Below are 25,010 nucleotides of genomic sequence, written 5' to 3' on the forward strand. Positions count from 1 at the left end.
AATGGATACCTATGTTTGTGTTTGATTTGTGTTTGCACACCTTGGGCAATGTCTACCTACAATGCATGTTATTATTAGTTTGTCTTGCATTGTTGGACTGCTCTGATTGTGGCCTTTCCATTTTGTGCCACCATACTCATTTAGTTTTACATAAATAGCTAACACATTTTCTGCAAAATACAAGTCTCTGTATCTTTATTCATTATTATTGTAATTATATGGTATGTATGTGATGTACACACATGACACCCTTCAGATGATAGAAGGTTTAAGTATATATATAAGTATATATATATTGTACATGATTAATTTACATTTTTCCAGTATATTAAGTGGAATAAAATATATAAATGAGATGTTATGAGAGCACAAAGTAAAAACCTAATAATAGAATTTATAAGAATTTAAAATATTGAATTAAGCAGTGGTGCAGCCCAATTTCTTTTATACGTGGTTGTACCCATGTTAAGCATCAGTTGTTAAGCCTGGCATTTTGTATGTTTTTACCTGTTGTACAAATGTGTAAATACAAGTAATATAATTTATTTCAAACATGGACCCCACCTTGTTACTTTGTTTCCTTGGTTCTCACATATAAAGCTTATTTGATTCCTTTCTTATGAAATCTATAAATCATGACAATGACAAGAAATCCGTAATGTGTAAGTTTAACATTTTTACTCTTTAAATACATTGATTAAAACTGTTTCCACCATCTGGGTCCTTGGCCAGATGAGGATGGGAGGACATGAGGGAGAGATCCCTCCCAGCACCCTCTGCGGCGTGTGTGTCCGCCAGAGGAACTTCTGGGACATCTTACCGAGAGAGCGATCCTTTGTGATGTTCTTCATGCATACCAGCATTGCTAACACCGGCATGCATGCGAAGGGTGACGGGATGCATTGCATCCCGAATGTGATGCGTTATGCATCCTTCCCCTGGCCTCTTCTTAGGAACTCCAAAAATACATCTGGCATATCACAGAAAAAATAACATACTATTTCCATGATAAGGGACAGAATTTTGGAGAGGTCTGGACTGTGTGGTTGTCCAGAGACAGCTAACTTCCTCCCCCAAGAGCCTTCCTCTCTCCTGTCTATGAGACCATCATAAGTGTAATCCTCTCCTTTCCACTTTTATGTGGAATGTTGTTGTTTCCATCCTTTTACCCAATATACATCTGCTCTGTTATCTATATTTACACCTGCTCTGAGTCTCAATGGAATTTTTTCCTATTTCTTTTCTATTGGGTGCATCTGAGTTCCACCTCCCTTTCTTCTCTCACTCCCTGCCCCCATTTCTCTTGTCTATCGATTACCCACCTGATTATACATATTGAATCACAGATGAACTATCAACCTGAAGTGTTTTTTTCTTTTTCCCATCATACTGTAACTTCAATGGCTCTTATCAAGATCAGACTGGCCCACAGGGGTACAGGGGAAATCTCTGGTGGGCCCCACTGTCTGAGGGCTCCACCCCCTTCTGTAATGTCAGGTTCCACATTGTACATTCAAATTATACATTGTTTCTCTATTAGAAGGTCAGTAACCTGGAAGAGTACTAATATGGATGAACATGGCTGCTTGCTTTGTTTCTATAAAAACTACACCAGGGGGTAAACTTACTAAGAAATGAGTTTGTGTGAGTTTTTGTGAGATTAGGCAATAGTGTTAATAGAAGCGCTTGTAAGTAATTCAAATGTTTAGTGATAGTGTGACGGATGTATTCTTTCTAAATGTATAATAATGCTTAACATGCTATATAGTGGTGTGATATATAAGTGTTTAAAAAGCCAGCATAGTTAAAACATGGACAAATACTCAATACATATAAAAGAGGTAATGTTAACAGCACTTTCCGTACGTTGGTAGAATGGTGTGTAAAAAGTTCCCCATCAGCCGATTGGGTGGGTGAGAGTACGGCAAGCGTATGTCTAGCCCTACCTTTCCCTAAGGCTGGTCTTGCTCCATATGCGGTGGTCTCCTAATAAGCTGCTGTTACTGGGTTGTATCAGCCGCATGCACTGCAACACTACATTATGTGGCGGGAACTGTAACGCTCTCTACATTATATGGCGGACACTGCATTATATGGCATCACTGCAACATTCTCTGCATCACATGGAGGGCACTGCAACACTCTGCATTATATAGGGGTCACTGTGATATACTCTGCATTACATGGAAGGCACTGCACCACTCTGCATTATCTGGGGGACACTGCAACACTCTGTATTATATGGTGGGCCCTACAACACTTTCTAAAATATATGGTGGGCACTGCAACGCTCTCTGCATAAGGTGAGCACGGATGCTCTCTGCATTATATGGCAGTCACTGCTACAGTACATCCTCTGAATTGTATGGTGGTTGCTGTGATGTTTTCTGCATTATATAGGGTCACTGTGATACTCTCTGCATTACATGCCGGGCACTGCTAAACTCCCTGCATTGTATGGGGGCACTATGACAGACTGCATTATATGGGGATTGTTGTGACAATCCCTTTATTACATGGAAGGCCCTGCAACACACTGCATTATCCTGCGGGCACTGCAACACTCTGCATTATATGGCGGGCACTGCAACACTCTCTGCATATGGTGGGCACTGCATCGCTCACTGCATATGGTGGGCGCTGCAACGTTCTCTGCATATGGTGGACAATGATGGTCTCTAGATTATATGGTAGGAACTGCAATGCTCTCTGCATGATATGGCGGTCACTGATGCTCTGCATGATATGGCGGTCACTGCAACGTCCTTTGCAATATCTGGTGGTTGCTGTGATATTCTCTGCATTTTATGATGGTCACTAAAATGCTCTTCATATTGTCTAGTGGTCACAAAAATGCATTCAGTGGTGTATGGCAGCCACTAAATTGCTATCAGTATTGATAGTATTGTCTCCACTAAAATGCTCTCCGTATTGTCTGGCAGTCACAAAGATGGCAGAAGGAACGAGCGTCTTTTACTCTACTGCGCATGCGCCATTTAAATGGCTCTGCACGTGTGGCAAATTAGCAGTCCAAATCACATGGATCTGCATCAATCGATGAAAGCGAGCAGTAACAGTTTAGCGGGAAATGGGCTGTAACTGGATGGGGAGTACTCAGTCACATAATACAACTCGTTTTCATAGGGATGTCAAGGGCAATTAATTTATTTTCCGAATTTGAAAAGTCATCATGGGGGGGCGCCAACATCTATCTTGCCTCTGGGCGACTGGGATGAAGTTACGCCACTGTTCAGGTGTAATTATGGGTATCGTCAGCCGAATTATGGAAATGGTATGCTGAGATGACTGTGCACCGGTGTCAGCAGTGTGTGTGTCCTGTTCTCGGGTATTTACTACGTCCTCTAGGAACGGGCTTCAGAGTCAGTACCTGGAAGGATGGCTGTAATCACTGCTCCGTGCTGTAGACCTGATTCAGACCCACTCGCAAGCGGGTCGATGGTGGCCCAGTGTGCATGTGCGGCGTGTGCACTGCGCGTGCGCGAGCCCCGGAGCGAGCGCAAAAAGCACTCACTCCGTGGATCACTACAAAAGGGGCGGCTGTTGATCGACAGCTCGCCCCGTTTTGTAGGCATGGCGGGGGGGTGTCTTCACAAAGGGAGGCGTTCCCAAGCGAACGCCTGCCGTTTGTGGGCGGCCCCACTGACATCACCAGTGATGTCAGTGGGAGAGCTTCCGGCTCTATTAGAGCCAGAAGCTCTCTGGGGCTTGCGGGCAAGAGACCCTACCACAAGGGTCTCATCGCAAGCCCAATGGTTGCGATGGTCTTGACCATCTTCTCCTGCTCTCTCATCTTTGTCCCTAATGTCAGTCTCACTTATCTCTGTCCCTAATCCCCTCCTGGGGTTGGTGGGTGGTGAGTGCTGGCTGCAAGTGCTGAAAGGGGGAACAGTCCTGTCCTTACAGTGCTAGGTGGAAAAGACAGAAGTTAGTATCTGAAAGTCTGCCAGCTAGTGAGAACTGTGAGGGGAGAGAGGGGACGGTACCTTCCTGAAACTAGACATACACTCTAGTAGATTATATTACAGACTAGTGGTTTTGGACCCATCCAATGAAGGGTCCTGGTCAGTCCCCGCTCTGATAAAAACCCAACCTACATCTTCCACCCCAGTCCCCTGTCCTGCCTCCATCCTCTGTCCCACCTCAGTCCCCTCCTCCGTTGCCATCCTGTATCCCGGGCCAGTTATGTATACCCTCCGGCGTCATCCTTGTCTGTCATGTGTTGCCAGCCATGGGAGCCATTAGGGGAATGGGGAAGACATGACAGACTTAAACATTTATTATATAGAGAACATTGTAGGTCTCCAGAGCAGGTTGCTGAATCCCCCTCCCTCCCAAATTTTGCTATGGAGCCCAGCAATTGAGTGTTATACTTCTGGACACTAGTATAGAAGAAGTATGCCATTTCTGCTCACTGGATAATGAAAGATGTATATGCGCCATCCTGTACAAAAAAAGATTAGATATTAATCCTGGGGAAATATTTTCTACTCATGGAATTTGTAAAAGTACAGGGTTATACTTTCAGCACAACTGGATATTTCACAGAATATTGGAAGTTGAGGCGGTTTAAACGACAGCTCCACGTAAAGACTCCCATGTGCTCTAGTTTAAGGAGTTAGAAGAAAAGGATCCACATTGTCCTTGACAAATGGACATTAAACATGAAAATAAAAGTTGTTTGCCAGATCTGCTGACAGCCAGTGAAATGTATCGCTCATGACCTTCCTTGTGAACACTTTAAGATTATAGCAACGTTTGACACCACAGAAAGGATTGTGTATAATAAAGGAACTAGGTGAATACAATACAGCATATGACTAAAGGATTTTCTCTGTGTCATTAAACCATTCTTCAATTCTCTTTTTTTATTATATATTTTGGGAATACAGATACACAGGTATGCAGCAGAATTAGACATTCGTATGGCCACAGACATTACATGCAGGCTATGGAAAAGTTCATAACCTGTCCTGCACAAAAAGTTTTGCTCTGTGAGATAAATATATGAGTGTGTGTTCAGAAAGATAGTTATAAGTAAATATAAACTTTTTTTTCCCCTTCAGTATCCATATATGCAGTTTTATATGAAACCTAAAGGGTTATGGGTTGTACTCTATCAATGGGCTTATCATCACCTCAAACTTCTATATAAATATATTACATAGGGCTTATTTATAATGGGTGCAAAGTGTGCGGTCCAGGGGGGCCCACACACCGCACACCCAATTAAATATACTCATCTCTCTGTCGACCCAGCGCTGCAGAATTATCGGGAAAATGGCCACCACGGCCATTTCCCTGGTGATTCGCGTATGCGCAGTAGAGATGTCCCGGGAACGCGGAGCGGGCGATATGTTCCCGGAGCCCTGCGCATGCGCAATAGACTCTGGCACAATGCTAGAGTCTACTGTGCCACTGGGGAGGAGGGGGCCTGATCGGAGCCTGCACACAGGCACCCTCCTCTCTTAAAGAGTCTCTGATGCTGGGCGTACTTAGTGAGATAAAATGTCTGTTTAGCTTAAACCATCTGATATTGTGTCAATACTTTAACTTTGGGGGAGATTTAGCAAATCTTGGAGAGGTAAAGTAGAGAGAGGTAAATTAACAACCAATCAGCTTCTACTTGTCATTTTACAGGCTGTGTTTGAAAAATGACAGTTAGGAGCTGATTGGTACTTTGGGGTCTATTTCTCTCTCTACTTTATCTTTTTCCTAGATTTGATAAATCTCCCCCACTGTGAGATATTTCACAGTATATGGCCAGAATATTTGTGTTCCTTCCCTGGGGAGGAATTTTTTCCTGCAAAGGAACAGTGGTAAATGTCGGGTGGTCGGCCATGGCAGCGCATACACTTCCAGATGCAGCCAGCCAATTATCGTATCATTCGGACATGGTAGACGATTTCAACGTGTCCAACAGACTGATAATTATTCATTACTGTTCGGTTGTTGCAATACACTGTTCAGTTATTATCAGCCCAATCAGCTGATTGTGCAGATAATTGAACAGCATATGCCCAGCAAAACTCGACAGTATGTCCAAACAGTGATTGTAATTGATAACAGTCAAAGGTTGTGTATATATACAGTATGTCTCATTTTCAACTGTTGCTTTTGAGCTTTGTACTATACATATACATATTGTTTGTATGTTTGGTAATATTGGTAATAAATACATTTCCCTAATGCTTGAGTTTGTGCACTTTGGGCATCCTACAAGTGAACAACATACAATGCATTTGAGTTCAAAGGTCAATATAATTTCTAAGTATTAATCACTTATCTTACTATGGTCCATCTCTCCCTTCAATAAAGCCACTTTCCCATAATACTATAATACTACTTTTATTTTACTTAACAGCTCACTCTTCTTCTGTCATTATTATACCCGTGGAAGTAATGGGACTAAAGACCTGTGTCTCACTGATATGTTTGTAAAGAATAACATTTTCTCCCATGCTGACCAAGATACTTTAAATAATGGGGTAATTGAAACCTCAAAAGCAATTATGGGTTCACCAATACAAAGTTTCAAGCATGTAATCAATTTTTTCAGAAATTTATGGAAAGTAGATGAATATCCAATATAAACAGTAACATTCTTATATGTTGAGTTTAAAACAACATGGCATGAAAAAAATATTTTCAACTCATTATAAAATAAAAAAAACCCTAAATACATAATAGGAAAATATTGTATATGGTCTCATTCTGGCATTTTTCTATGTTATCCTTCTGCGATCAGACAATAGTGGGGGTTTCAAGATGGAGAAACCCCAACAAAGCACCTCAGGGGGGCACTATTTGAAGAAATGGAAGGTGAAGTTGGAAAGTGAGCAAATGTTTCAAATATCATTCCAAGTAATATTGGGTACCAAGTTTGAATTCACAGTATAGTGGGAGACAACTTCACAAGTGGTAGCTTAGTAATCACTGACTGAAATAAAGTGTACGTTACTTGGGAACTGCCTGCACAGACAAAATGGGAAGTAGTCAAAATATAGACAATCATAAGGTCTACACCAAAATGTTGACTGTCATAAATGTGACATTGTCAAAATGTCAACAACCAAAAGATCGACATGGGAAAAAGCTCTACTTGATCACGAGGTCAACAATTAAAATGTGGACATATTCAAAATGTCGACATTAAAAATGTACACAGTTAAAACATCAACATTCATAATGTTGACATAAATAAAATAAAAAATTATGGTGACCATGCATAATGCACAAATGTACAAGATGGTGTCCCACTGAGAGACGTGCACTGCGCATGCGAAAACAGTGACCCTGTCATGTCAGCCACATTGTGTGAAGTGCCTAATTGTCATATCAAGATATGTGTATAACAGGGAAGCAGATAACCTCAGGCACTCCAGGTGCTGTGGAACTACCCAAACCAGCATATTTGCTGTTATGGCATGTTGAAACTCTGTCAGGGAATGCTGGTATGTGTAGTTCCACAGCAACTGGACTGCCACAGTTTGTCTGCTGAAGGAAGAGCTCTGGGCATGTGCAAACACTCATCCAGTCATGCCAACCATACAGTCATATTTATCTAAATGTCACATAATAAAAATCATTGCCACCCCCGCTGCTAGAGAACTGAGCACAGACTGACTGAATGCTCATTATGTGCAGCACCATAAATGAATTGTTGCCACTAAACCCCTACACCAGGCGTCTTCACCCTTTGGCCCTCCAGCTGCTGTGGAACTACAGATCCTAGGATGACCTGCCACAGTTTTAGCATGCTGTTATATCAAAACAGTGGCAGGGCATGCTGGGATGTTTAGTTCCACAGCAGCTGGAGGGCCAAAGGTTGAAGACCTCTGCCCCACACGGTAGAGCTTATCCCCTTCATAGTTGTGATAAATAAATGACAAGCAATGCATGCAGACCTGCTTATGTTTTGACTGAAAATATAGATAACCGAATATAGTTTAACTTGCAGTGTCAACATTTTGATTGTTGGGTATTAGGATATGGTCATAATATTGACATGTAAAATGTAGACATGCTTATATTAAGAATTCCCTGGGATATATATATATATATATATATATATATATATACCAGAATAGACCCTGCACTCACATTCATAAATAGTAACTCGTCGGGGTGCGTCCAAGGACACAAGGTCCCAATATAGTCCAAAAAATCCAATAAGGAAGGATGCACTCTCCTTTTAAAAGTGTAGAAACAGTTTATTGTTATGAAACAGCGTATTAATCACAGAGAATTTTGTAATGCAGTCGGTCAACGTTTCGGTCAGCATGTTGCAGACACCGGCGGCACATGCGCCCGCTTCACTCCCAATCTGGCCAGTCATTCATTACCCTGGCGTTTATTATTATCAGCAAGACATTGATGGCTATATATGGAGCACCATCAGTGTGCCCGATATACTGACATGATGGGCTTTTAGGAGTGTGCATATATTTGGAATCCTATGCTAATTGGAGCAATATATACTAAATATATGAGAATGTTGTTATTGCATATTTGATGACCACTATCTGAAATGATGTCTATGATGTCTACTAATTGAAAAGGTCCTGAGAAAGGTTCGTTTGGGAACCGAAACGTTGACCGACTGCATTGTAAAATTCTCTGCGATCAATACGCTGTTTCATAACAAGAATAAACAGTTTCTACATATATAATATATAATATATTATATATATATATATATATATATATATATACTAGCAGACACATTATAAAAGTTGTGCAGGTAATGTATTTTTTTCAATTGTGGTAGACAGTTGGAAATCTAGAAAACATGCATCTTGTTTGTGTTAAAGTTTCAATAAAAAGGGTTCACCTTATAGTGTTTTTGTATTTATACAAGTTTATGGGCTTAGCTATGAAAGATAACAATAGGGTTCTAAACATAGCATAACTCCTATACGATTACCAATTATTTATCACAACTATGAAGGGGATTAGCACTACTGTGACAGAGTTTAGCGGTTAGCGCAGTTATTGTGTCAATTAATATATTGTGTGGCACATAAAGGGCAGACAGTTAGTCTGTGCACAGTTGCATAGCAGGGGAGTGATAATGGGTGTGTAATTACTTAGCATGTGCACAGTTCTCTATGCAGCTAGTCTGTGCACAGTTCTATAGCAGGGGGTAATATTAGGCACGCAGTTAATCTGTGCACAGTTCTCTACAGGGGGTTGATAATGGGTGTGTAGTTAGTTTGTGCACAGGTCTCTAGCAGGGGAATGGGTAAGAAGTCCCCCGGATGCCGGCACCCAAAGATAATGGGTGTGTAGTTAGTTTGTGCACAGGTCTCTAGCAGGGGAATGAGTAAGAAGTCCCCCCAATACCAGCACCCGAAGATAATGGGTGTGTAGTTAGTTTGTGCGCAGGTCTCTAGCAGGGGAATGGGTAAGAAGTCCCCTGGATGCCGGCACCCGAAGATAATGGGTGTGTAGTTAATTTGTGCACAGGTCTCTAGCAGAGGAATGGGTAAGAAGTCCCCCAGACGCCGGCACCCAAAGATAATGGGTGTGTAGTTAGTTTGTGCACAGGTCTCTAGCAGGGGAATGGGTAAGAAGTCCCCCGATACCGGCACCCGAAGATAATAGGTGTGTAGTTAGTTTGTGCACAGGTCTCTAGCAGGGGAATGGGTAAGAAGTCCCCCGGTCACCGGCACCCAAAGATAATGGGTGTGTAGTTAGTATGTGCACAGGTCTCTAGCAGGGGAAAGGGTAAGAAGTCCCCCAGACTCCAGCACCCAAAGATAATGGGTGTGTAGTTAGTTTGTGCACAGGTCTCTAGCAGGGGAATGGGTAAGAAGTCCCCCCGATACCGGCACCCGAAGATAATGGGTGTGTAGTTAGTTTGTGCGCAGGTCTCTAGCAGGGGAATGGGTAAGAAGTCCCCTGGATGCCGGCACCCAAAGATAATGGGTGTGTAGTTAGTTTGTGCAAAGGTCTCTAGCAGGGGAATTGGTAAGAAGTCCCCCCGATACCGGCAACCAAAGATAATGGGTGTGTAGTTAGTTTGTGCGCAGGTCTCTAGCAGGGGAATGGGTAAGAAGTCCCCGGGATGCCGGCACACAAAGATAATGGGTGTGTAGTTAGTTTGTGCAAAGGTCTCTAGCAGGGGAATGGGTAGGAAGTCCCCCGGACGCTGGCAGCCAAAGATAATGGGAGTGTAGTTAGTTTGTGCACAGGTCTCTAGCAGGGGAATAGGTAAGAAGTCCCCCGGACACCGGCACCCAAAGATAATGGGTGTGTAGTTAGTCTGTGCACAGGTCTCTAGCAGGGGAATGGGTAAGAAGTCCCCCAGACACCGGCACCCAAAGATAATGGGTGTGTAGTTAGTTTGTGCACAGGTCTCTAGCAGGGGAATGGGTAAGAAGTCCCCCATACGCCGGCACCCAAAGATAATGGGTGTGCAGTTAGTTTGTGCACAGGTCTCTAGCAGGGGAAGGGGTAAGAAGTCCCCTGGATCCCGGCACCCAAAGACAATGGGTGTGTAGTTAGTTTGTGCACAGGTCTCTAGCAGGGGAATGGGTAAGAAGCCCCCCATATGCCGGCACCCAAAGATAATGGGTGTGTAGTTAGTTTGTGCACAGGTCTCTAGCAGGGGAATGGGTAAGAAGTCCCCCCGATGCCGGCACCCGAAGATAATGGGTGTGTAGTTAGTTTGTGCACAGGTCTCAAGCAGGGGAATGGGTAAGAAGTCCCCCAGATGCCGGCACCCAAAGATAATGGGTGTGTAGTTAGTTTGTGCACAGGTCTCTAGCAGGGGAATGGGTAAGAAGTCCCCCAGACGCCAGCACCCAAAGATAATGGGTGTGTAGTTAGTTTGTGCACAGGTCTCTAGCAGGGGAATGGGTAAGAAGTCCCCCCGATACCGGCACCCGAAGATAATGGGTGTGTAGTTAGTTTGTGCACAGGTCTCTAGCAGGGGAATGGGTAAGAAGTCCCCCCGATACCGGTACCTGAAGATAATAGGTGTTTAGTTAGTTTGTGCACAGGTCTCTAGCAGGGGAATGGGTAAGAAGTCCCCCGGACACCGGCACCCAAAGATAATGGGTGTGTAGTTAGTTTGTGCACAGGTTTCTAGCAGGGGAATGGGTAAGAAGTCCCCCGGACGCTGGCAGCCAAAGATAATGGGAGTGTAGTTAGTTTGTGCACAGGTCTCTAGCAGGGGAATGGGTAAGAAGTCCCCCATACGCCGGCACCAAAAGATAATGGGTGTGCAGTTAGTTTGTGCACAGGTCTCTAGCAGGGGAATGGGTAAGAAGTCCCCCCGATACCGGTACCTGAAGATAATAGGTGTTTAGTTAGTTTGTGCACAGGTCTCTAGCAGGGGAATGGGTAAGAAGTCCCCCGGACACCGGCACCCAAAGATAATGGGTGTGTAGTTAGTTTGTGCACAGGTTTCTAGCAGGGGAATGGGTAAGAAGTCCCCCGGACGCTGGCAGCCAAAGATAATGGGAGTGTAGTTAGTTTGTGCACAGGTCTCTAGCAGGGGAATGGGTAAGAAGTCCCCCAGACTCCGGCACCCAAAGATAATGGGTGTGTAGTTAGTTTGTGCACAGGTCTCTAGCAGGGGAATGGGTAAGAAGTCCCCCCGATACCGGCACCCGAAGATAATGGGTGTGTAGTTAGTTTGTGCATAGGTCTCTAGCAGGGGAATGGGTAAGAATTCCCCCGGACGCCGGCACCCAAAGATAATGGGTGTGCAGTTAGTTTGTGCACAGGTCTCTAGCAGGGGAATGGGTAAGAAGTCCCCCCGATACTTGCACCCGAAGATAATGGGTGTGTAGTTAGTTTGTGCACAGGTCTCTAGCAGGGGAATGGGTAAGAAGTCCCCCGGACACCGGCACCCAAAGATAATGGGTGTGTAGTTAGTTTGTGCACAGGTCTCTAGCAGGGGAATGGGTAAGAAGTCCCCCGGACGCTGGCAGCCAAAGATAATGGGATTGTAGTTAGTTTGTGCACAGGTCTCTAGCTGGGGAATGGGTAAGAAGTCCCCCATACGCCTGCACCCAAAGATAATGGGTGTGTAGTTAGTTTGTGCACAGGTCTCTAGCAGGGGAATGGGTAAGAAGTCCCCCAGATGCCGGCACCCGAAGATAATGGGTGTGTAGTTAGTTTGTGCACAGGTCTCTAGCAGGTCAATGGGTAAGAAGTCCCCCAGACGCCGACACCCGAAGATAATGGGTGTGTAGTTAGTTTGTGCACAGGTCTCTCGCAGGGGAATGGGTAAGAAGTCCCCCCGATACCGGCATCCGAAGATAATGGGTGTGTAGTTAGTTTGTGCACAGGTCTCTAGCAGGGGAATGGGTAAGAAGTCCCCCATACGCCGGCACCCAAAGAAAATGGGTGTGTAGTTAGTTTGTGCGCAGGTCTCTAGCAGGGGAATGGATAAGAAGTCCTCTGGATGCCGGCACCCACAGATAATGGGTGTGTAGTTAGTTTGTGCACAGGTCTCTAGCAGGGGAATGGGTAAGAAGTCCCCCGGACACCGGCACCCAATGATAATGGGTGTGTAGTTAGTTTGTGCACAGGTGTCTAGCAGGGGAATGGGTAAGAAGTCCCCCCAATACCGGCACCTGAAGATAATAGGTGTTTAGTTAGTTTGTGCACAGGTCTCTAGCAGGGGAATGGGTAAGAAGTCCCCCGGACACCGGCACCCAAAGATAATGGGCGTGTAGTTAGTTTGTGCACAGGTCTCTAGTAGGGGAATTTGTAAGAAGTCCCCCGGACGCCGGCACCCAAAGATAATGGGTGTGTAGTTAGTTTGTGCACAGGTCTCTAGCAGGGGAATGGGTAAGAAGTCCCCTGGATGCCAGCACCCAAAGATAATGGGTGTGTAGTTAGTTTGTGCACAGGTCTCTAGCAGGGGAATGGGTAAGAAGTCCCCCGGACACCGGCACCCAAAGATAATGGGTGTGTAGTTAGTTTGTGCACAGGTCTCTAGCAGGGGAATGGGTAAGAAGTCCCCCGGACACCGGCACCCAAAGATAATGGGTGTGTAGTTAGTTTGTGCACAGGTCTCTAGCAGGGGAATGGGTAAGAAGTCCCCCGGACACCGGCACCCAATGATAATGGGTGTGTAGTTAGTTTGTGCACAGGTGTCTAGCAGGGGAATGGGTAAGAAGTCCCCCCAATACCGGCACCTGAAGATAATAGGTGTTTAGTTAGTTTGTGCACAGGTCTCTAGCAGGGGAATGGGTAAGAAGTCCCCCGGACACTGGCACCCAAAGATAATGGGCGTGTAGTTAGTTTGTGCACAGGTCTCTAGTAGGGGAATTTGTAAGAAGCCCCCCGGACGCCGGCACCCAAAGATAATGGGTGTGTAGTTAGTTTGTGCACAGGTCTCTAGCAGGGGAATGGGTAAGAAGTCCCCTGGATGCCAGCACCCAAAGATAATGGGTGTGTAGTTAGTTTGTGCACAGGTCTCTAGCAGGGGAATGGGTAAGAAGTCCCCCGGACACCGGCACCCAAAGATAATGGGTGCGTAGTTAGTTTGTGCACAGGTCTCTAGCAGGGGAATGGGTAAGAAGTCCCCCGGACACCGGCACCCAAAGATAATGGGTGTGTAGTTAGTTTGTGCACAGGTCTCTAGCAGGGGAATGGGTAAGAAGTCCCCCGGATGCCGGCACCCAAAGATAATGGGTGTGTAGTTAGTTTGTGCACAGGTCTCTAGCAGGGGAATGGGTAAGAAGTCCCCCGGATGCCGGCACCCAAAGATAATGGGTGTGTAGTTAGTTTGTGCACAGGTCTCTAGTAGGGGAATGGGTAAGAAGTCCCCTGGACACTGGCACCCAATGATAATGGGTGTGTAGTTAGTTTGTGCACAGGTGTCTAGCAGGGGAATGGGTAAGAAGTCCTCCGGACACCGGCACCCAAAGATAATGGGTGTGTAGTTAGTTTGTGCACAGGTCTCTAGCAGGGGAATGGGTAAGAAGTCCCCCGGACACCGTCACCCAAAGATAATGGGTGTGTAGTTAGTTTGTGCACAGGTCTCTAGTAGGGGAATAGTTAAGAAGTCCCCCGGACGCCGGCACCCAAAGACAATGGGTGTGTAGTTAGTTTGTGCACAGGTCTCTAGCAGGGGAATGGGTAAGAAGTCCCCCGGACACCGGCACCCAAAGATAATGGGTGTGTAGTTAGTTTGTGCACAGGTCTCTAGTAGGGGAATGGGTAAGAAGTCCCCCGGACTCCGGCGCCCAAAGATAATGGGTGGGTAGTTAGTTTGTGCACAGGTCTCTAGCAGGGGAATGGGTAAGGAGTCCCCCGCATGCAGGTACCCAAAGATAACGGGTGTGTAGTTAGTTTGTGCACAATAGCTATAATCTGATTAGCTGCTATGGGCAACATCTCTACTAAAAACCTGCACTTTAGTAAATATACCCCTTTGTCACTGTCAACATTTTAACCTGTCTATATATTAATTGTCTACATTATGTCCTTTTCAACATTTGGACTGTCTACATATTGAGTGTCGATATAGTCCATGTTGACATTTTGATTGTCTACATAATGTACCTATCGACATTATGGTATCTATATTTGAATTCTCTATATTTTGAATGTTTAAATAATATACCACACCTCACCCATATGTGGAGCAGTATGCACCTTGTAGTGCACTCTTGGCCTGATACATAACTGATCGATATTGCGATTACGCACGCAGATGGACGATTGTTGCATGCTCCTCATGCGCATACATCACAGTGCGAGAATGCGAAGGCTTTACTGCGATCACACTGTGATCGCAGTGACTACGCTGACCCATTGCAAGGTGATTGACAGGAAGTGAGCATTTGGGGGGTGGTGATGGGGGGGTGGTCGGTGATATGCAGATGTACCAGTGTGTTTGAACGCCGTTACAGGGACGTGCATAGAATTAGCCACTGCGATGCCATATGCAGCTTGGGCTTTCACTGCGTGCGATGATGTTAGCAATGTCAGACCTTGTGCAAGTGTGCATGACCTTGAGATCCGGTGGTACTCGACGTTACCGATGGTTTTGCAGACTTGCTAAGTATTACGGATGTGTGTAAGGCAAAGTGGGCGTCCTCATGTTAGAGTGCGACAGCATTGCGATAGCAGACATTAGCATATTTTCGCAGTGAGACTGCGTGCATAATCGCAGCTGCGATCGCAATATCGAATCCATAATGAATCAGGCTCTCTGTGCATAGTCATCATAATTACTGAGTACTTGCATCCACCCTATACTAGGTACAAATCATACACCTAGAAAAAAAGCATATTTTTGTTTATGACCAGTTCTGCATAGTTTGCAATTCTGTCAACATGCCGTCAGTGAAGTTTGTCTACATGAGAATGTCCCTTCACAGTCCCTTTACAGCTCTTTAGCCAACAGATGTATGTTCAACTCTCCATCTACCCAAATGTGTAACTTGTTTTGATGGGGATTGTGTGAAATGGCATCATAGTATCCTGGGGTGCCACCTTAGAATTTACCGCATAGAGGGCCACAACTGGAGCTCTAAATGTGTCACTTGCTTTTCAGGTGTCCTTAGAGAATACTGAAGCAATTACATTATTAAGTGCCATTCATCTTTCTTACAGGAGCTTATGCACATATCAATGGAATTTATTAGATAACAAAAAAAAAAAGAGTCAAACCAGCAACATACTCTCTGTATTTAACAAAATACTTCTATACATTTTATAGTGCTTTGGATATGTCTACATTTTTCATCCACTCTATTCAAGGTGAGACAGAGTACAAATTGTGCTAATTCTGTCACTCTCCTCATCTTCATAATCTTCTCTAGTCTTTCTTTGATTTCTAACCCCAGGTATTGATCGTGTCATGGGCCACAGCAGACCAAGGCAGGGGGCTGAAATCCTTTCCTAGAAGCAGACACAAGCATGCCTATTGCAGTTCTGGGGAAGAGAGACAAGCTGTGAAAACAATCTGTGCATTTATTTTAGATCTAAGTGATTCCAACTAGATCGATGCATCATGCTGATGTGTTGAGAACATTTAAAAGATTCTCAGTGTTTCATTTCAGGTGTAACATATGCAATGTGTTTCATTCTATCTGACATTAGACATCACTATTTACAGCAGCACAGGAAATGTGCACATTAACGTAATGTGTCTTTGCAGTTTGGAATACTGTGCTTGTTTTATTTGTAAAGCTTTCACCTTTCAGTACTACTTGCCAGATATTATTTAACACTTTGCACAGAAAAATGTGTCTTATCGTTAACCTATTTACTGATAACATCAACATATTCTGCAGCGCTGTACAAACAGAATTTTATTGAGATAAATCAGTCTGCTCCAGGTTACATTGTAATTAATTTACCTATAGACAAGTGTTCCAGTTTTGTCAGAAGTCACTTAACCTACCCGAATGCTTTTAAACCAGGAGCATTGAACTAAGAGGGCTTCTCAAAGTACCGGACAGACCAATTTTTTACAAAAGTACTAAAAAAAAAGGATAAAACATGTTTTAAAGTTTTCCTCCCATTTATATAGCTTTATAGATTGTGTGCTCCCTTATTAGACTTTATGGAATTTGTGCCCCTCCTTTATTTAGGTAAATTGATTGTGCGGCTGTTTTCTTTGATATAGCTAGAATGTGTGTCCCTCCCCATTATATAATGTCATAGAATTTTGTGCTCCCCATTTATTAGGCTTCACTGGTTTAATCCTCCCCCCTATGTAGCTTAATTGATTGTGTGCCTGTTTCTCTTTATATAGCTTGTTTGTGTTTGCCCTTTTATACAGCTTTATATATATTCTGATAGCCCCTTTATTAGGCTCTATGTATTTTGTGCCTCCTTTTTACATAGCTTTATTTATTGTATCAATTTGTGGCCTTCCAGGTGCTGTTGAACTACACTTCCCAGCATGCCCTGCAACAGTTTTGATATTAGGGCACTCAAAGGGTCAAAAGGCACTCTATGGCAGAGCATGCTAGGATGTGCAGTTCCACACCAGCTGGAGAGCCCCATGTTGAATAAACCTGCCCTACACTATATATAGCTTGATTGAGGGTCTGCCCCTCCCCTTTATATAGAATGATTGATTGTGTGCTCCCTTCCTATTAAATAGTTTGATTTATTGTGCCCCCCTACACTTATAAAGATTTCTAGATTTTGTGCTCCCTCTTTATTAGGATTTAATAATTATTTTGCCCCACTCTACCCCCCTCAATGTTTTACATACTTGCATGACTGCTCTTCTCTCTGTGGTCATACCCTGCCAGGAAAGCTCCTATCTTCACTTCATGGACAGGATGTTATGAAATAAGTCTAGTCTACTTGTACATGTGCAATACCTAAAGAAGTCAACAACAAAACGCATGGCAGAGCCAAATAAAAATCTATTCTTAAATTATGAAGTCTATGGCCCGGAATGGGTATGTAACGCCGGCTGTCGGAATGCCTGTCACAATACTGACAGCGGCATCCCAATGGTTGGTATCCCGACAGGGATAACACTAACCCTCCCCGCCCTGCAGCCTAACCCTAACCCTCCCCATTTAGACCGGTGGCTGTGAAGCTGACTACTTCCCCTATGGACTGTATTCAATTAGCAGCAAAAAGCTGAGATGCGATAAGCGCAATGCTTTCGCCTCATTCGCCTGGTTTGAGGCAAAGTTATTGCGTACTTTCACAATGTGCGCTCCCGCTTTTTGCCCTATTCAATTGCAAAACAGGCAAAAACGCAGACATGCGAATGCCGCGAATGGTGAAACTAGCGAAAAGGACTTCTTTTTTGTGGGAAATCAGTCTGTACCCCCAAAAAAGCATAAGTGACCATGGTAATCAATATAGAAGTGTATTAATAGATGTAATAAAAGTATTATGGGTGCCTAAATTGAGTCAAGTGGCTGTTATATGCACTTTTGCATTAGTGTGAAAAAATTATATAAAGCATTTCTTTGGTGAAAAATAATTGCTGTAGTTAAATTGGGGGTACATTTAAATGGGTACTAGTATATTATGGAGTTAATAAAGTGCATTTTAAAAAACTTTATAAAAAACAGCTGCTGCAGCCCCCTGCAATCCTAAAAACACTTGTCCCATCCATACCGCACCCCAAAATACCCGACCCAATACTGTAGCTAAACCCATTTTCAAACACTTATTACATTTTCACCCAAAAATGACATGCCTTTTTTAGGGGGTATTAAGATATATATATATATATTTTTTTGCCTAATTAGTCATTAGTGGGGGTTCCCAAAGGGTTCTGAACCAAGTTCCCACAATTTTATTCAAAAATAGGGATTTTGCACATATTTTCTCCTGCCTTTTTTGCCTGTTTTTGCCTATGGAGTTTTCGCCCAGGCGAAAACGTCCTGGAATTGAATAGGGCGATATTCCAGAAAGTGGCGCATCGGCGAAAACTTTTCGTTGATCGCGGCTTTTTGCCTCTAATTGAATACAGGCCTATGTTTGCTGTTGATGGATGTAACCAATTGACAAGGCCTGATTCAGATCTTTAGAGGAAATCAGAGGATCCAGAGGAAATACACCGGAATACTGGAAGAACACACACGCTTCATGCAGACAAAACTATGGAAGTGAACTTGAACTCAAAAGTCCACAGCTCAGACTTAGAGGTAGCTTTGCAATGTGATACTCTGCTCCCTACCTGTCTTGATACTCATAATGCCTACAGAAATGGCTTCATTTGTCCGTTTACTTTCAGTAACAATCTTTTTCTGTACGATGCTACACACCATGAGGCAGCAGATAAACTTTATTTGTTTAGCTACTGTAGTAAGTTTTACCTTGACAAGTGGACTTTGCAAAGTGAACAACATTTCAGGCATACCTCCCATCAGTCTTAAATTATAATGCGGCATTATGCGCAAGGCATCTATTCACCAACTGCTCTGCTGCAGGGGAGAGACTCAGAGTGCTCCCCCCAAACTTTTTCCCCCATCTCAGTGCCCTTGTACTGACCATACATTTATTAACATAAGTATTCTTCATCCATATATCTGCCTAATGTTACAGTATTAGAATTATAAAGATAAATGATAGAGATGAGGTATAATTTATGGACTCTATTAGACTATATAGCTTTGTGTCCTATACAATCAAAGATAAAAAACATTATTTTGACATTATTTATTAATGAGTTAATATGATTAAAGAATTTATTAATTAGTGTGTTGAGTCACTATTGAATATTGTTAGGAATGGTGAATACTTATTATTATTGCATAGCTAATATACGGGTTGGTTCAAAAATATTTCCTGATTTTCAGATGTCTTAATAAAATTTATTTAGCACTTTACACGCATCAATAGTTTATTTATACCGGTTTCTAGAATATTAATTTATTTTGTTGATTAACACCAAGCACTGTTTTGCTTTTCTTTGTAGTGTCTGACATTTGTATATAAAGGACACAGACTACTTATTGGGACTGCTGGTGTTTTTCATTTGAAATATTTTTTTATACAAATTTTAATATTAATTATTGATAAATGTGGTCATAAGAGACCTTTTAGAGGGGTATTTGGATTTCCCCCCCCAAAAAAAATCTCCATAATTTATATTATATACAGTATTTCATAATAATGTGTTTAATCTGAAAAAAATCCAGAGATTTTATTTTTTTAATTCTTACACAGTTAGGTTCAAGTAAGATAAAACAAAATGTTTATTTTTATGGAATAACTGAATATTTTGGAAAAGCAAATTTACAAATAAAAAAACAACATATACTGAGTCATTTACTAAATGTTGGGTTTAGTCACTGGCGGCCATTTAACAAACCAATTTTTGGCACATACTGTATTTTGAACTCCATTAGTATGCAAATGCAAATAAGTGTCACATTAGCAGAGCACATAATACATGGAATTTTTCATCCATATAGGGAACAGTTAAGATGAGCACCTCCAATAATTTTAAAAGTTGGCTCCTGTGGTTCATAGTAGTAAAAAAAGCCCTCTTTAAGTGATAAGAACAGCACCATAAAATAACGCACCAAGAGCAGATACTGTATGGAACTTAAAGCAAACAGATAGAAAATACACAAACATTATGCGACTTCATATGCAATTTACTTAACTTTATTTTCAACACAATGAAAACATTCCAGTTGCTTCTACTGAGAATATAGCACCAACAGGAACATTGCTTAGCAAATACAAATACATAAGTATAGCACAATTCTAAATTAATAATAGAAAAAAAACCACATTTGGACTGAAAAGAAGCTTTGAGAGAAATGGGGTGTCTTTAGTTTATTGAGATTGTTTGCAAAGCCCTAATGCACTGTCACCACAAGAATTATTTTTTCCTTTACAATCTACTTAGCAAAGATTTATCGATCCTTGTCCCCTTCATTGAGAATTACTGATCCATTTTAGAAAATCTGATTTTCACACCCTTCATGAGAATGTGCACAGCGCTGTCCTCTGGAGACTGCCTGAGAAGTTGACTTTGACATGAAATTCCTCAGCTGCAACACACAGGAGCCCATGGTCTCATTCCCGATTTGTTGCAAAGGGTGGTAAAATACTTTTATACATCTAGAGAGACATGATTACACTGCAAGGACCTATTTCTTCCATCCTGCTGGATGTATCTGGGTTACTGTTATTTGTGTAAATAGCATTTTTTACCTTTCTTCTCTTTTTCACTCTCCTGCTCAGTATCTATGCTTTGAACACTAAGGTAAGATTTACATTGTTTAAATTCAGGATTTCAAACCAGTGGGGTTTTTGGATGAAATATGTATTGTGTGAACAAATAACTTTCTTGTATATGTGTATGCTTTATGCTACCTGCAATGGAGTCACTACTGGATACTAAAGCTTCAGTCTCAGGCATGGAACATTAACCCATTTTTAGACTAGTACGATTTTCATAAACTCTGTATATTAATGATTTATGTTAGAAATATTAGACAATGCGTCACACTCTTTGTATTCCTGTATACAGTAGTAATATTATTTTTCTGTCAATAGGAGCCTTTATTAAGGCATCTTTACTTATCCTTATACAATCCTATTTAATGTGCTATAGCTTTTAGGTCCATGTTATAATATATATATATATATATATATATATGTATATATATATATATATATATATGTATTTAAATAAATATTATACTTGTATTTAATTGAATTTATAGAGGTTTTTTTTTTTAAGTTTTAAGGCTCATTTTATTTTTACATAATTTGTATTCACAATTACCAAGTGTTTATTATTCATAGTGGAGTTGAAAAGACACAAATCCATAGAGCTGAAATATTTTTTACATTCTAATTGTGTTGATAAAGTGAGAATAAAAACCATAATTGAAGCTGCTGCCAAATTCATTTCACAGGAGGAAAAAATCCTGACCTCTTAAGTTATCAGTTTCTGCTATCATCCCAGTTATGTTATATACTAGTAATAGCCACAGATAATAATTTTATCTGAAAGATGTAAAATTAAATATCTGCAGAAGCCTCTATTTTGCCTCCATCTTCCATGGTATGAATTCAAATTGATGATGCCTTTCTTTCAGTTACATTAGATGTTACTGGTGCAGTCACTTGCAAATTCTTTATTGAATGTACCATAGTTGAAGATATTATTTAAGCTGGCCCTAAAATACCTTTTTCCAAAAACTATTTTTTTCTTACCATCCTATACACTTCTGCCCCTCCATTCTGCAGTTTTCTTTGTCTGTGCTATAGATTGGTGCCCTACACTATAGCCAATATTCAAAATGTGCTCTAAGCAAATACTTATTTACCTTGCTATTGTCTATGTCATTACTATAATTGTTAATATACTGTACAGTAGTTTAGTGTTCATGTGTGTTTACAGTTATAAGTATATGGCATAAGTTAACTATGCCAAACAAGTCAGAGAAACAATTAAAACTTTGCAAACAACACACACACTAGCAACTGAATGAAAAAAAAATAGCAGATATTTGGTGACTCATTTTAAAGGTGCTACATTCTTCTAAAGGAGGAAGAATACTGTAGAAAGAAATGAGAGTTTTAAGATCTTTTCTATAAAGAGCACAGAGACGTTACGTGCATGCAGTGTTCTCGGCAGGAGCAGTTCTAGAATTCTTTATTATACATCCGTGGAGACAATAGAATGTACTGTAAGTAGCTTCTGTCTCTCACTATAATAATGCACATAAAGCCAGGGGTCAGTTTGGGTTCGTTCTTGGCTTTGATGCTGTGTGAAGGTCACCAGGGGAATCGATGGGCAAAAATGAGACCAGCATTCCATTCAATCAATGAAATTTTTTTTATCTAAAGTGGACACCGCTGGGTGGAAGTTTTACTGCTTCAAAATGCTTTTTTTCACACTTTAATAGACTGTGAGTGAGATGTATTATATACTTACAAATGTAATTTTTGTTTTATATTTTTTATAGTTTTCATACTATAAGAGCAAAACTGGCTAATAGCTATGCTAGATGATTTTCACAAGCCTTATTTACAAATTACAATGATAAGTTGTGAACTTGTTTGGCACATAACTATCAGTGTATTAGTTACTTTTCTTAGGGTGCATACACACCAGGATGAAATCAGCTCAATTTGGCTGATTTGGCCAAATTGTAATGACAAATCGGGCATATCGTGCAGTGTGTATGCCCGATTTGCATGCTCCTGCGGTCGCATGCGATATTGTGTGATTGGCCGTGCTGCATGGCCAATCACACTATATCACATGTGAGGCTGTACATATTAATGAAGGACGGAACAGTGATTGTTCCATCTTTCATTAAATCTTTTAAGTGTGTACCGGCAATCATGCGATGTCCAGGGTGAAGGCAAATTGCCCTGAACATCGGCACAATTGCCGGTCATTTAGGTGTGCGCTCACCCTTAGCTACACTGAAATTCTTGACACACACTCCATGCAGAAAGTGCTTTGGTCAAGACCCAACCTCATGGACTAGCACTGTTAGGCAGCAATCTTAACCAGAAACATAATGTCCATACTTATTTATTGACGATCAGTTGTATTTTTTAATTGTATGACACCAATTACATTAATTATGTTGATTTTCATGCAATTCACACTTTGCAACATTTTTCTTTAATGAACATTCATGGAACATTGTGAGGCAAATGCAGTGTCGGTCTGAGACATGAAGGGCCCACCGGGGGTTTGCAGTAATAGGGGCTTCTGCTTAAGGGGTGTGATCAGCCAACAATCTGGAACCTGACCCTTATGCTGGGTACACACTAGACAATATGTCGTCAGATCCGGCCGGATCCGACGACATGTCGGCAACATCGTCTTGTGTGTACCCTCATTGTCACTGATGATGCACACTCCCGCGCATCATCAGTGACATTGCCCGTCGGACCTGCATGTAGGTCCGACGTGAGGCCCCCGCTGCTGCTCTGTCACTCTCCCGACATCGGCAAGTGTGTATGAACTTGTCAATGCCGGGACCACCACCTGGTCCCAACACTTGATAGGTCGCCTGGGTACACATCGTTAAATGTGTATCCAGCTTTAGAAGAGGGGAGTTGGGCTCTCAGGCAGTGGGGTCTCTGGGGATTTCCCTTGTAGACCAGTCCGACTTTGGGCATATGGTTCATCGACACACAAAGTAAAGCCACAAGTTGAGAAATAAACAATTTTTGACACTTTGCATTTCTACTGAAACAAATTTGGGTCCAAAACAAATAGTCATCGTTTATGTGCTCTGTTTATCTGTTGGAAGAGCACTGGCAGTGCAAATGGCCTATAAAGGCGATATTGCTGAAATAACATTTCAGTATGAACATGCCTCCCAATGGTACCAATTTTAGATGGAAAGTTCCGATTCATGGGTCATGAAATGGGCAGGAGTTTCAGCAATTAGTGGATTGTGGTAGAATTTGGGTGGATGGGTGGGGTGCTTGGCAGGATCCAGGAGGAGGGGGGGCTATTTTGTCTCTCTTTGGCATTTTCAAATGTTGGTAGGTATGCATGAAGCCTAATAGTTTTGCTACTTGTGTAAAAATGGCGATGATTGGAGAAATGGTTGGTGTCAGTGGCGGCTCCAGAGGTGAGGCTGCAGCACAGTCCAAAATTCAAATAGGGGAGCCACACCAACTGCCAGTGTGTGTGTCCCAGGCCAGTAAAGTTTGGCAGTGTTTGGAAGGGCAGTTGGTGTGGCTTTCCTATTTGAATTTTGGACTGCACTGCAGCCTCACCTCTGGAGCTGCTACTGGTTGGTGTGATTGTTTTACTTGCTTTACGACATATGGTGGAAGAAAGGCTTATGAGAAGGATACAGAGGTTCCATGGGAGTAGAATTTGTCTCTGGAAACCCTCTCAGATCAGGTGGAGACACAGATGTTTCGCCTATCCTGCAGGAGTCTCTTGGATCCTTATGAACAGATGAAGGATGAATTTGAGCCTTTAACAGTATGCTGCAATGCAATTACCGGCCTGCAAAAATGATATGCAATACACTTCATGGCCACAGGATCATTTCAATCTGAGTTCTCCAAAGTGACAGGCATAACACAAGCAATATTTAAAAGGCACTAATGTGGTAAGAGCAGTATAAAGGCTGTAACTTGCATACATCTGCTTCCTTCGCCAGGAAGCACAATGGTATGAGCTAAATTTAGCTTTCAATAGCATTTCTGCATGTCATAATGTCTTGGAAACTATAGATTGTGTACATATATTATAGGTCCAGAGATACTTTACTACAGAGCATATATACACTACAGTATATAAATAAACATCATTATCTGAATGTTCAGGTGGTCAGTGATGTGCATCATGTGTCTGATGAAGAATTGGATGTATGACATTTTGCGCAGGATCCACACAAATATTTACTGCATAAGGTCACAAAAAAGGGGCATGGGAATGTGGGTTTATAGATGCTAGTGCACACACATGATGACGATGAAGACGATCGCCAACAGTACCTAGCTGCTACTTATTGATTGTGAATTCATCTCTGAAGCTGAACTTCATATATCATGTAATTTGTTTGAGCATATCTTAAAATTGA

General features: G+C 42.1%; 1 protein-coding gene and 1 pseudogene across 2 annotated transcripts in view; one reads left to right on the top strand and one right to left on the bottom strand.

Moving 5' to 3' along the window:
* The window catches only part of POU6F2 (POU class 6 homeobox 2), a 750,988-nt gene that overhangs the window by 91,611 nt on the left and 634,367 nt on the right, over positions 1 to 25,010 (top strand). The gene's annotated exons all lie outside the window — the stretch shown is intronic.
* The window catches only part of LOC148517838 (uncharacterized), a 52,388-nt pseudogene continuing 51,611 nt past the window's right edge, over positions 24,234 to 25,010 (bottom strand).

Source organism: Taudactylus pleione, unplaced genomic scaffold (assembly GCF_031769625.1).
Source record: "Taudactylus pleione unplaced genomic scaffold, aTauple2 ptg000208l, whole genome shotgun sequence".
NCBI classification, from domain to species: Eukaryota; Metazoa; Chordata; class Amphibia; order Anura; family Myobatrachidae; genus Taudactylus; species Taudactylus pleione.